Below are 13,628 nucleotides of genomic sequence, written 5' to 3' on the forward strand. Positions count from 1 at the left end.
AATTTGGGCCTGTTGCTTCTCTTGAATTTTCTCAATTGCTTCTATTTTCTCAAGTGTAGGTCTGATATACATGTTCTTGTCAAGCTTGATATGCATATCTAGCTTATCAGCATTTTCCTTTAGTGTATCAACCTTAGCATGAGTAATGGAATGTAGACCATGAAGACTTCTTGTACTCAGAGCTGTAACCTTGAGTTGAGTCTTGAAATTAGAATTTGACAATAACTCATCAGTTTTTGACACATGCTCTATCAGAACTTTGGTGCTTGGAATAAAATCTGATTCATTCCACTTCTTGGTCCACTCAACTCCCCTGTGAGTTTTTTCCCAAGGAACAGGTGCACCTTGTTCAACAAATTTCTTGACCAATGCTTCCTTTCCAAGTACAAGAGCTGGAGTATGTATTGAAACACTGTCTCCAGAACTTGAAGAAGACTCATTATCCTCTAATTACACAACAGTGTGTGAGGCTATAGGAGTTTCTGATTCAACTTCATCTAAATTCTGATATGCAGGTTCTTAATCCAAAATTGGTGTAGATGGTATCTCAGCATCATCATTTAAGATTGGAGAATGAGTTGGAGATGTCTAAGTTGCTGTAGGTGGAGCTTCCAGATAAAGAACATTTGGTATTTTCAGATTATGAATATTTATTTTAGAATTTGCAGCTTGTTCATCAGCATTATCTGTAGCTTTAATTGGAGAGACAGGAGGTGTTAGCACAGTATCTTGAGCTTGAGTAGGGAATGCCAGAGCTTCAATTACCACAGGTTCTAATGAGATCAGAGATTCCAGATCCCCTTTCTCAGCTTCAGTAGTATCCTCAGATGGAGGCTTAGCCATGTGCCTTTTGGCCCTCATTTTCTTCAATCTCCTTGATAGAGAAGGAGTTGCTTTATCATCAGTACTTATTGTTCTTTTCCTCTTCAAAGTATCAGAACTTTGAGCTTCAGCATTTACCTGATGGGTTGACTCTTCAGCTTCTATATCTTTCTGAAAAAACCACAGTTTCAGCTTCAACCGTCACAGGTTCCGATGCATGAACCTGTGCTTCCTCCTCACTATCAGTTTCATCCTTGAGAATCATCTTCCTTCTCTTTTATGGAGGTTGAGGAAAAGACTTTGCCCTTTTTGGCCTAGAGGATGAAAGTCTGATGGTATGTGCTGATGGTTGTTGTTGTTGTTGGGATTGAGTTGATGGTTGGAAGTAAGTTCTGATGGTAGGTTGAGTTGGTTGAGATTGAGAGGTGGTTGGTTGTGTAGTTGTTGTAGGTGCTGATGAAGGTTGAGTTGGTTGGACATCAGGAAATTTAGTAGTGTAAGTGTTCGGGTCAGAGTTTACCAGAAATTGTTTGACAGATGTAGGAATTTGGAGGGGTCTCAAAACAGTTTTCTTATTATCAGCAGATAATAAATCAGTAAATGTTCTCTTAGCAAGTTTAAATGGTAAAATCAGCTCACTTGCTAATTGGGGTGTATCAGGGTTACAAAAGCTGTAAATAAGTTGACGGAATCTAGCAAAATATACAGTATTTCTATCTTATGTCATCCTATCCCCTATGAATCCTAGTACAGCAGTAGCAAAATCAAAATGAGATTGAGTAATCAGAGCATACCCAATTTGCTGACTGGGGATAGGAATTGCAACAAAGTTTGAACACTTGTTTGCAAAGGTTCTTGTGATGCAATCAAAGAAGAAACTCCACTCCCTCCTGATGTGGGGTCTCTTTAGTTGTCCAAGCTTTGCCAAAGTTTGCTCATAGCCCAGATTGGCCATTAGCTTTTGAAGAGCTAGCTCCTCAACTGTGGAAAAAATGCAGTTGTCTGGCAGATGAAGTGCTTGTCGAACTGTGGCCAAAGTCACCACATGCTCATCATCCCCTGTAGTAAAGATAATACTTGGGGACCCATTGGCACCACCATCATCATACACTCCTGACCTCCAGAATTCCAGCACTTGAGTTCCTGAGAATGTGTCTAGTTGGGTCAGTGCATAGCCTATTTCACTTCGAGACAAAAAGTCTTGGATGAAGTGAAGTTCTGATGGAGCTTCATCCTTAGAGAGAATAGTTGAGTAGTTGTTAGGAACAAACTTAGCTCCATTAAAAACTATGTCTTTTGGTGCCATTTCTGTTTAAAATCAAGTGAGGAAAAGGGTGTTTGCAAGGTGTTTGATAAAATGCATGTATGAAAAAGAGCATCAGAGAATATTAATGGGTGAGAAAAAATAAGAGAGATAAGAGAATGGGAGAAGTAGGTAAAAGATTGTAAAATCTTTTAACTTTCTTATTTATACAACCCATGTGAAGTATGGCAGACAGTTTACACCTGGCAATATGTGAACAGTCAATAGTTAAAGCAGGAGTAAGTGGGCACGGGAAATAGGTAATAATTAATGTGCACATGCAGTTTTCAAGACAAACACGTTTACCACTAACCCAAATGATTATGACTGTTTTTATTTCACCTAATTATATTCTGACTAAATATGACTATTTTAGTATTTACCACAAATAAGTCAAGTAAATAAATAATGCCACATAAGCATCAGAGTTTCCAGCAGGATTTACATCAGAACTTGACTAACATCAGAATTTAACGGTCATCAGAACATGGCTTCTTAACTCAAAAAGCGAATGTTCGTATCTGTGAATCTTCATACAAATACTGACTTGTTTCTTCAGAGTTTAATCATCAGAACTTTCATCAGAACTTGTCCTCAGAATTTATGCAAATTACACTTAACTGTTTGTCAAAAAACAACTTAATCACCACAGTAATTTTCATCATTCATATGGAGTGAGAGTGTGTGCATTTAGTAGAATACCAGGTAAAGATTAAAGTCTGATAAACTTCAGTACATCTTAAAAATAAAGCAGAACTAAGAAAAATACTTAAAATCTGTCATTAATTTTGAAGTCTACTATAGGATAAATTTGTGCATGAGTCCACCTCAACTGTTTGTGCTCATTTTATGCATCTTTTAGAATTCTTTTTCATAGTTGCTCCTCAGTGTAAATGAGTCACAACTGCATATCAGAATTTATGCTATTATCAGAGTATTTCTCCAGTAATCAGAGAATGTGAAAAGTCACCAAGAAAAATTTATTTGATTTTCTAATGCATATAACTTAATACCAGCAATGCACTTGGGTCTTCCCTTTCACATATTTACTCTAGATCTCAAAGGAGTACTTGACTTTAATTTTCTTTTCTTTTCTTTTCTTCAGATAAGTGAGGCTTATCAACATTTAGTTCATCTTTAAGATTTACTGACATCAGAATTTGACAGATAAGAAGCAAGAATCTAGTTTGTGACTTAGTAATAAGATACACAAAGTAAATTTGACTAAGCTCAAAATCAGAATTTGCTTGTGTTAAAGAATTTTCACATAAACAACTAATTCAAACATGGGATTTCAAGTATGTTAAAGACTACTAGGTCAGCATCTAACAGAGTTATCCTCATTGGATTGAATAATCACAGAACATTCAAATCACTATCAGAGTATACAGATCCACATCAAATAACAATCAGCATTTAATATATTACAATTTAAGCACAGATTACATGAAGATAAGACAATCTGTAAACACTGATCATAAAGTCTGATGCATGAGAACAAAAACTAAGAAGATTTAGAGAAAGAACCTGAAACCATTCCAAGTCCATTTACTAGTCTTGTAAAAGTAGCTTCACATAGTGGTTTTGTGAAGATATCTGCTAGTTATTGATCTGTTGGAATAAAGTGCAATTCCACTGTACCTTCCATCACATGTTCCCTTATGAAATGGTACCTAATGCTGATGTGCTTTGTCATTGAGTGTTGAACTGGATTACATGTCATAGCAATAGCACTTTGATTATCACAGTAAATCAGTAAATAGGTATTTTAGAAAATTCTAACCCATAATCCAGTAATTGATTCTTCATCCAAAGAATCTGTGCACAACAGCTTCCTACAACAATATATTCTGCTTCTGCAGTTGATGTGGAAATTGATTTATGTTTCTTGCTAAACCAAGAACCTAATATGCCCCCAAGAAATTGGCAGCTTCCACTAGTGTTTTTCCTATCTATTTTGCATCCTGCAAAATCTGTATCCGAGTAACCTATTATCTTAAATGTTGTGTATATGTTGTGTACTTGGTGATTTCATGAACAAAACACCATGGTAGATTTTACTTAGTAAAAATGTAGCACTCGACGGATAAGGATTATAGTCCCGACGGATAACTCATTTTAGTCCCGACGGATGATAACTTATTATCCATCGAGTGAGTAGCTTATGTAACAATAAGTCTGTAGCACATTTCTGCATACATATTGTTTAGAATCTGTAGTAGTATTTAAGTCATGTTGACTTTAACTAGATATGCAGAATAGGTTGATTAATTGTACATAGATGATGTCTTGTAATTCTGCATAAATGAAATGGAGTCAAGTGCCTGATTGCTACCCGACGGATAAAGAACAATGAATTCGACGGATGATCAACAACCCAACGGATGATCATAAACCCGACGGATAAAGAATTCAAATATCTATTGACAGTGACAACACAGTCACATGCGTTGAGTGTATACAAATGGAATGTGGTAGCCTATTCAACTGGGTTTTCGAGAACAAAGAAGCATTGCCATTTCCATGCTATTATGAAGATATTCAAAGATGCTGGAATAGAGTAATGAAGTAGCATTATATTAGACTTGATAGTTTTTGTTTTATTATCCTGTCTTATTACTTTGTAATCTTGGTGATATATAAACCAAGAAGCAGCAATAGAATAGTAACTAAGGAACTGAGCATTCAAGAGAGAAATATTTGTAAGCTGTATTCTTAGCATTTCTCTCGTTCTTAGTTGTTATCATTTTGTAAGCAGTTGTGAGCTTTTTGCACACAGAGTTCTCTCGATATATATTATATATCTCTGATGGAATCATTCAAATCCACCATAAATTTTTTAAAGACTCTTGTTTTTAATTACTTGTGTTTTGATTCATTTCAAGTAACTATTCCGCATTCTGCTAATCAATTCACACTCATATATATATTTGAGTTAGAACATTTTTATTAAAGAAAAAGTTTCAAGAATTCCATTCAATCCCCCTTATGTAATTCTTGTTACATTATTAAGGGACTAACAATTGGCATCAGAGCAAGCTCTTAAAGAACACAGAGTTTAAAGATCAAAACACTATAGCAAGATGAACAAGAAGGATGTTGGAGTCAAGATTTCTTTTCTGGATAAAGATAATTACCATCATTGGAAGGTAAAGATGCATCTTCATTTGCTTTCTCAAGATGAGGCCTATGTGGACTGCATAGAAAGAGGCCCTCATGTTCTAATGAGAGCTGCAACTGGAAATGAGCCATCTGTCCCCAAGCCAAGGCATGAATGGTCTGATCCTGATATTGAACAAGTCAGGAAGGATAAAAAGGCCATGAATATCCTGTTTAATGGAGTTGATGGTGATATGTTTGACAATATTATCAACTGCAAAACTGCCAAGGATGGTTGGGATACAATACAGATCATCTGAGATGGCACTGAGCAAGTTAGAGAAAATTTGATGCAGCTACTAATTCAGCAATATGAGCATTTTCATAATGAAGAAAGTGAGTCTCTCGCTGACATTTTTAGTAGGTTTCAAAAACTGCTAAATGCTCTAAAGTTACATGGAAGGGTCTATCAGACAAAAGACTCCAATCTGAAATTCCTTAGATCTCTTCCAAAGGAATGGAAACCAATGACAGTCTTATTAAGAAACTCACAAGATTCTAAGGAGTTTTACTTTGGAGAGACTGTATGGCATCCTGAAAACCTATGAGCTTGAAATAGAGCAAGATGAGAGGATGGAGAGAGGAAAGAAGAAAGGAGGGTCCATTGCACTAGTTGCTGAGTTAGAGAAAGAGAATGAGATGAAGATGGAAGCTGTTGAGTGAACTTCAAGGGTCTGTGAAAGAAAGGGCAAGGGGCTTGCAGTAGAAAGTGAAGATTCTTTGAGCCAAGATGACATGGAAGATATTGATGAACATTTAGCATTTCTTTCCAGAAGATTTGCCAAGCTCAAGTTCAAAAAGAACTTTGGAGCAGCCAAGCCAAATAGAAACATGGTGGATAAATCAAAATTCAAATGTTTCAAATGTGGCTTGGCATGGCACTTTGCCAGTGAGTGTAGGAAGTCAGATCCGAGTAAGAAAAAGTTTGAGCCTGTGGATTATAAGTAAAAATACTTTGAGCTGCTCAAACAAAAGGAAAGGGCTTTCATTACACAAGAAAACGACTGGGCTGAGTGTAATGATGCTATAAATGACATGTCTACAGAGTTATATTATTTGCGTGTTACACTTAAGTCTCTTACTAAAGAAAATGCTAAAATCAAATAAAACAGTTTGTTTTTAAGTGAGAGAAATAATGTGCTAGAGTCTCAGTTCATTGATTTTGAAAAATTAAGAATTGAGTGTAAGATTGCCAAGGAGGAATTAACTGAGTCCTTGAAGAAAGAAGAAATTTTGAAGAAGCAGCTCGAGCGTGAACAGGAGGCGATTAAGGCATGGAAAACATCTAGAGATGTCCATGCTCAAATTACCAAAGTTCAAGGAATCGAGTCCTTCTGTGATGCAGCCTGGAAAAAGAACAAGTAGAAACTAAAACAAATTTGGTGGATGGAGTGCTAACAGATGTAGACTCGACGGATGATGAGGATCATCCGTCGGATAACAAAAAGGGTTATATGCTAAATTTCAGGAGAATCAAGTCAAGTTAAGAAAGGGAAAAAGGCTAATGTTGGTCACATGACTGTCAAACAGTTAAGTGACAGACTTGAAAAGATTGAGGTGAAAACAGAGGTTAAAAAGAAAAATAATAGAAATGGTAAAGTAGGGATTAACAAACACAATAACTACACACCTGATAAATATGCTCCTAGAAAAATCTGTGTCAAGTGTGGTAGTGTAAATCATTTGTCTGTTAATTGCAAATCTGCCATGCCTACTTCCATGTCTGTGCCACCTCACTTTCCTAACATGAATGCCATGCCTCATATGCCTATGAATGCTATGTCTACACAGAATTTGAATGCACAGTTTGCTAATATGCCATTTGCACCTAATCCCTATTATGCTTCATTTAGTATCCCACAAATGCCATTTAGCATGCCTTACTGGAATAACAGGTTCACTAATAGCATGTCATTCCCTGTTGATTATAATATGCATGATAATTTTGTTGCAATGAATGGTTTCAAAGGCCCAACTCAAATGACCAAGGATGAATCTGATATCGCCAAGTCAAATGAGATAAAGCCTAAGAAACAAAAAAAGAAAGCTAACAAGGCAGGACCCAAGGAAACTTGGGTACCAAAATCAACTTGATTTGATTTTGATGTGTGCAGGGAAACAGAAAGAATCTTTGGTACTTGGATAGTGGTTGTTCAAGACACATGACTGGTGATTCTACCCTGCTCACAAAGTTCAAGGAGAGAGCTAGCCCAAGTATTACTTTTGGAAATGATAGCAAGGGTTATACTGTGGTATATGGCTTGATTTCAAAGGACAATGTCATCATTGAGGAAGTTGCCTTAGTGAATGGTCTCAAACACAACTTGTTGAGTATCAGCCTGTTTTGTGATAAAGGCAACTCAGTAACCTTCAACTCAGAAGCCTGTGTTGTGACTAACAAAAGAAGAAACAAAGTGGTTCTCACTGGTGTGAGAAAAGGAAATGTGTACCTAGCTGATTTCAACTCATCTAATGCAGAATCTGTGTCTTTTCTTCTCAATAAAGCAAGTCAGGATGAAAGTTGGCTATGGCACAAGAAGCTATCCCATTTAAACTTCAAGACCATGAATGAGCTAGTAAAGAAAGAACTGGTTAGAGGCATTCCTCTAGTGGAGTTTTCTAAGGATGGATTGTGGGATGCCTGTCAAAAAGGGAAGCAGATTAAAGCATCATTCAGGAAAAAACTTGATTCAACAATTGAAGAACCTTTGCAACTGCTACACATGGATTTGTTTGGACCAGTCAATGTGTTGTCCATCTCAAGGAAAAGATTTTGCCTAGTAATTGTAGATGATTTCTCAAAGTTCTCTTGGATATATTTCCTAAAGTCTAAAGATGAGGCTAGTAAAATCATCATCAATCACATAAAGGTTAGAAGAATCAGGAGGGACAATGGAACTGAGTTCAAAAATTCAGTCATGAGAGCATTCTGTGAGGAAAATGGGATTCTGCATGAGTTTTCAGCAGCAAGAACTCCACAACAGAATGGAGTAGTGGAAAGGAAGAACATATCGCTTATTGAAGCTGCAAGGACAATGCCTGAAGAATCTAAACTGCCAACATATTTCTGGGCTGAAGCTGTAAATACTGCATGCTACACTCAGAATATTTCCCTGGTTAATCAAGCAAGATTCATGACTCCCTATCAATTGTTCAAGAACAAGAAGCCAACTCTAAATTTTCTTCATGTCTTTGGTTATAAATGTTATATTCTGAGAAATCAAACTGATCAAAATGGGAAGTTTGATGCTAAAGCAGATGAAGGAATTTTTGTTGGATATGCTGTTGGTAAATCATATAGAGTCTACAATCTAAGAACCAACATTGTTGTGGAATCAATACATGTTGTGTTTGATGATAAAAATATTGAAGGACTTCAAGATGGAAATTACCATGAGAGCCTCAAATTCGATAATGTGGAGATGGTTAGTGATGACAGTAATGATGAAAGTGATCAAGAAACAGTATCAAAGGATAATGCAGAAAAATCTACTACCAATGAAGCACAAAACTCAACATATGTCGAGTTGCATAATACTTCATCCGTCGGGAGGCAATCTGCGTTATCCGTCGGGAGACAACCAGTTTCATCCGTCGGTACTCAAAATTCACCATCCGTCGGGTTATCAAAAGGAGCAGGAAGTCAGGATAGATCACCTATAGAAAGTTCCCCTTTCTCAAATCAAAGATCCACAAACTCAGGGGGGTTTCTAACAATCAAAATTCAATCACACATCAACATAACAATGAGGCCTCTTCATCTAGAGCTAATCTACCTCAACAAAGAAAATGGACAAAAGATCACCCCTTTGAGCTCATAATTGGTGATGTTTCTTCTAGAGTTCAAACCAGGAGAGCAACTCAAGAAAAATGTCTATACAGCAGCTTTCTTTTCCAAGAAAGAACCAAAGAAGGTAGATGTAACACCCCCAACTCCGGGGTCGGGGATCCGGGTTGTCACGAGTTCCATTTCCCTTAATAATACTTAATCTTAATAATTAACCAACTACTGCGTACTGTGATTCTACAATATACACACACACCACAAGTTATAGTCTGAGAGATGAATATCCAAAAATAACACAAGTCATTTTATTCCACAATTATAAGTCATTACACCTCAAACAGGTTTCTGAATAAATTTACATATTCTTTTCCATTATCACAATTCATAAGTACACATAAGTCTGGTACATCAAAAGTTGAAAGCCTAGCCTACTGGTAGTTCCTACCTCAGCTATAACGGCATCAACGCCTACAGGAAACTGCGGAACATTTCCTATCCGCTCACGAATTGGGAGCTTGGTCATGTTCATCTTGTCTATCTGTTGTTGTGTGATGAAAGAAGAAAGCAAGGGTGAGCAACAAGCCCACCAAAATAATATGTATAATGATTTACAATATGTGAGCATCCTCATAGTACTCATGAAAGTCTTGGTCAAGTAAAAGTGAACCAAGTTTGATATCTTATCGCGACCAAGTTGCAAAATATTCAGCATATATGTATATATACTTTTCAAAATCTTGGAAGTCCTCTTCCATGCATAATATACACAGAGTTCCAGTTTATAACTGTATAAAAATATCGTTGCAATTTGATCTCATATATCTAACCTTGTCTCAATGTTTTTGTGAAAATCTTTGTCATGCATAAGATAATTAACCAAATATAAGTTGAAAAGATGAAGTTACAAGATACTCCAATATACTTATATCTTTTCTGAATACTACTTGAACTACCACCGTTCAAGGTATAATAAGTTTCAAAAGTTCATCACATAGATGAGACTACAAGAAAAGACTTGGATACATTCAATCTTTGAAATATCATTATAAATAACGAAGTTACGAGATACTTCATTAAGTCCCGATATATATACACCTATATATATACATTTCATACACTCCTTGAAAACATATGTTATAAAAATTATAAATAGAGTTGCAATATCCAATGAATTTGGAAAGGAGAAAACCTTGGCATAAACCTGATATATTGCTGATCAGGCGAAGATACCAATAAGTAACCTTTTCTACTAGTAGATGGACGAATTCCCCACTGGTCATCACCCTGGCCGCATTAGGACCTGTGCTGGACTGCCACTCAGCCACTTACGCATTGATGGACTCCCACTGAGCCACTTACACTTTCATGGACGCCCACTGAGCCCATGTTGCTTATGCCGACTCAAATAGATGGACTTACTTCCCAAATGTTGGGCAAGTAATCAAAATGTTTTCTCAAAACAGCAACCTCGTTGCGAATATAAAATACACCACAGAGCCGGATCCCTCAGGTTTTCAGCGAGTATTTAAATCCCCTTCGAAAGGAAGATCTTAAATCTAAAAATGAGTTTTGCGATCCGCTTTAACTTTTAAAAATCATTTTGAAGACTCGAAAACATTTTAAAGAATGTTTAGAGTAACGCTGATTTAATAAAATAAATCAGTCCCGATATGTTGGAGAAAATATCTGAATATTATTACTTAAATAATATTCCCATAAAGGATAATCTTTATAAAAATAATTGAAGTAGAAGTTTTGCAACTCATACTTGAAATGAATAATAAATAACCAAAGATATATTTATACGAAAGTACGATCTTTATTTGAATAATCGAAATAAGTTTGATTATCGAAACATTATTCTTTAATAAAATTAAGAATATTATTTAATAAAATAAGCGGAGTCATAAGTCCACGAATGAATATTCAAAATAATATTCATTAAATAAAGTAAGCGGAGTCATAAGTCCTCGAATGAATATTCAAAATAATATTCATTAAATAAAGCAAGCGGAGTCATAAGTCCTCGAATAAATATTCAAAATAATATTCATTAAATAAAATAAAGTTATCGAATAAACCTTATTCGAATAATAGTTTTGAAAACTACATCAATATATATATATATATTATACTCGGGAACATCGACTCCCGGTTTAGAAAATGTTCACCTTTGGGTCCCCTATACTAAGGGTATACGCAACTACTGCTTATCCCTAGCATAGGTATTATACAGCTTATAAGCATTAAATCAACAATTAAATATCAAGATTACGAAACAGGCATGCATATATACCATATCAGCATGCTCCAATATATCGCAAGATTTGCTAATAACAATCATGCACTTATCACAAGATAATGCATATACATATATACATCACAACAACAGTTATACGGGTAGAAAACTTGCCTGAGTGTTCCCGGATAGACTTAAGCTTAGAGTGGGTCCGATAACCTATGAACAACAACATCAGTCGGAATTAAACCCCGGTCGCTTAAGAAACTAGACTTTAACCAATTGAACCTTAATGTTCGCTTATGGTCACTTCTACGCTTAACGAATCACATAAGTCGTTCGAGTACCCTCGGCTCCATCATTTTTAATAAATTGACCATTACGAATTTTAAGGCAATTCTTTCGCGAATACCCTACCAACTGCCTAATCCACTTTACATAAATGTTTCATACTCCAATTAGTCATTTAAGGGCTTTAACCAAGGTTTCAAAGTAAGGCGAGGGGTAATGGTTCGTTCGCGAAACGCCGTTACTTAAAACGGCCGTTTCTCCTAAACCGTACATCGGATTCAAGTGAACCACATATCAAAACGAAGCTCGTAACATGAACTACCTAAGCATTTCAATGGTAAGAATCTAACAGTGAGTTCACGGGTCCTGAAGTTAAGAACAAAAACAGTCTAAGGTAAATCGGGCATTACGACGGCTATGTTTACGCGATTACCAAATTTTAACTACTCCAATCAATCCACAAATCAACCCACAATCATCATTACAACTAAAATCCCTCCAAACCTCACTACATCACCCATTACTTCATGTTTTATCCAACTCATTCAATCACAACAAAAGCTACTAACCATACTAAGGTTCATTAACTAATAACCAAGATTCAACCATCAAAATCTCTACAAACTCAACCAAACTTTAAACAAACAAGCATCATGCTTTTCATATACTATATCAATCATAACCATTCCTAAATACTCAAAACTAAAGCTAGGGTTTGGAGTTTATACCTTCTTGAAGCTTCTTAACACAACACAAGAGCTTTGAATGCCTAAAAGAACCTTGATCCTTGCTTGTATAATCTTAAACTTTCATAAAAATTCAAGAAAACTAAAGTTATTTTTTGAAAGTTACTATTCACCATCTTCTTCCTTGAATTATTGGAAGAGATTGTGAAGGAAATGGAAGCTTAGATTCATGGGATAGTTATATCTATGTATAAGGAACCTTGGATAATTACCTCACGATTTAACAATGCTTGGATCTTGGATTTTGATTTTCTTCTCCTTGAAGAAATGAAGAAGTCGAGAGCTTCTTTCTTTAAAATGAAAGTCAACTTATGTTTTTGTGTTATGATTTGTTTTGGCTTGGTTGATATACTTTTGTTGTTAATTACTTTTTACCATGGTAACTTTTGCATGGCCAAGAATTAACCAACAACACACTTCCTTTTTGTCATACTTATGTCATCCTTCCTATGTCATCCAATTGCCACATGTCTTCTCCTTGTGGTGTGATGATGTCACAATCCTTGGCTTCTTGTACAAGCTTGTCTCTTGGTCGCTTATTTATTTTACGGTTCGCTTAACTTTAGTTCTCGTTCGTCGTTTGAGGGATCATATTACTTGGGTTCCCCTAAACCTTTCTCAATATTTTATATTCCTTTTTATCATGTTACCTTATACTCAATTCTTTTTGTATCTGGTGGATTTTCGGGAAAAATCAAAGTGTTCGAATTTGGATTCTGACGATCTTTACATATATTTATTTACTTTATGGAAGACTAATACGATCTTATAATTTCCATAACAGTACTCCTATATAGTGTGGTATGATAATTTTCCTTAATCAGCATCATCAGCAAAAGTTACTATTCATCAGGGTTTCAAAAATTCTAAAAATTGGGGTTATTACAGTCTCCCCTCGTTAAAAGGATTTCGTCCCGGAATCAGATAGAAAATGAATAGGGATACTCTCTTAGCATTGCACTTCTAACTCTCGAGTAAATTTTCCCATATTGTGGTTCTACCATCAAACTATGACTAGTTTGATAACCCTTCTCCTAAGCACTTGTTCCTTTTCAATCTATAACCCTTCCTGGTTGCTCCATATAGGTTACGTCTGGTTGCATGTCTATGCGCTCATATGCCCCTATTTGTCTAGCATCCGAATTACACTTCCTTAACATTAATACGTGGAACACGTTATGAACTTGCTACATGTTTGGGGGTAGGGCTAGCTCATATGCTAACTTCCCAATATGTCTTAATATATCCAAGGGTCCAACAATTCGTGGGCTTAAACTTTCC

The sequence above is a fragment of the Apium graveolens genome, chromosome 3 (assembly GCF_009905375.1).
Source record: "Apium graveolens cultivar Ventura chromosome 3, ASM990537v1, whole genome shotgun sequence".
Classification (NCBI taxonomy): domain Eukaryota; kingdom Viridiplantae; phylum Streptophyta; class Magnoliopsida; order Apiales; family Apiaceae; genus Apium; species Apium graveolens.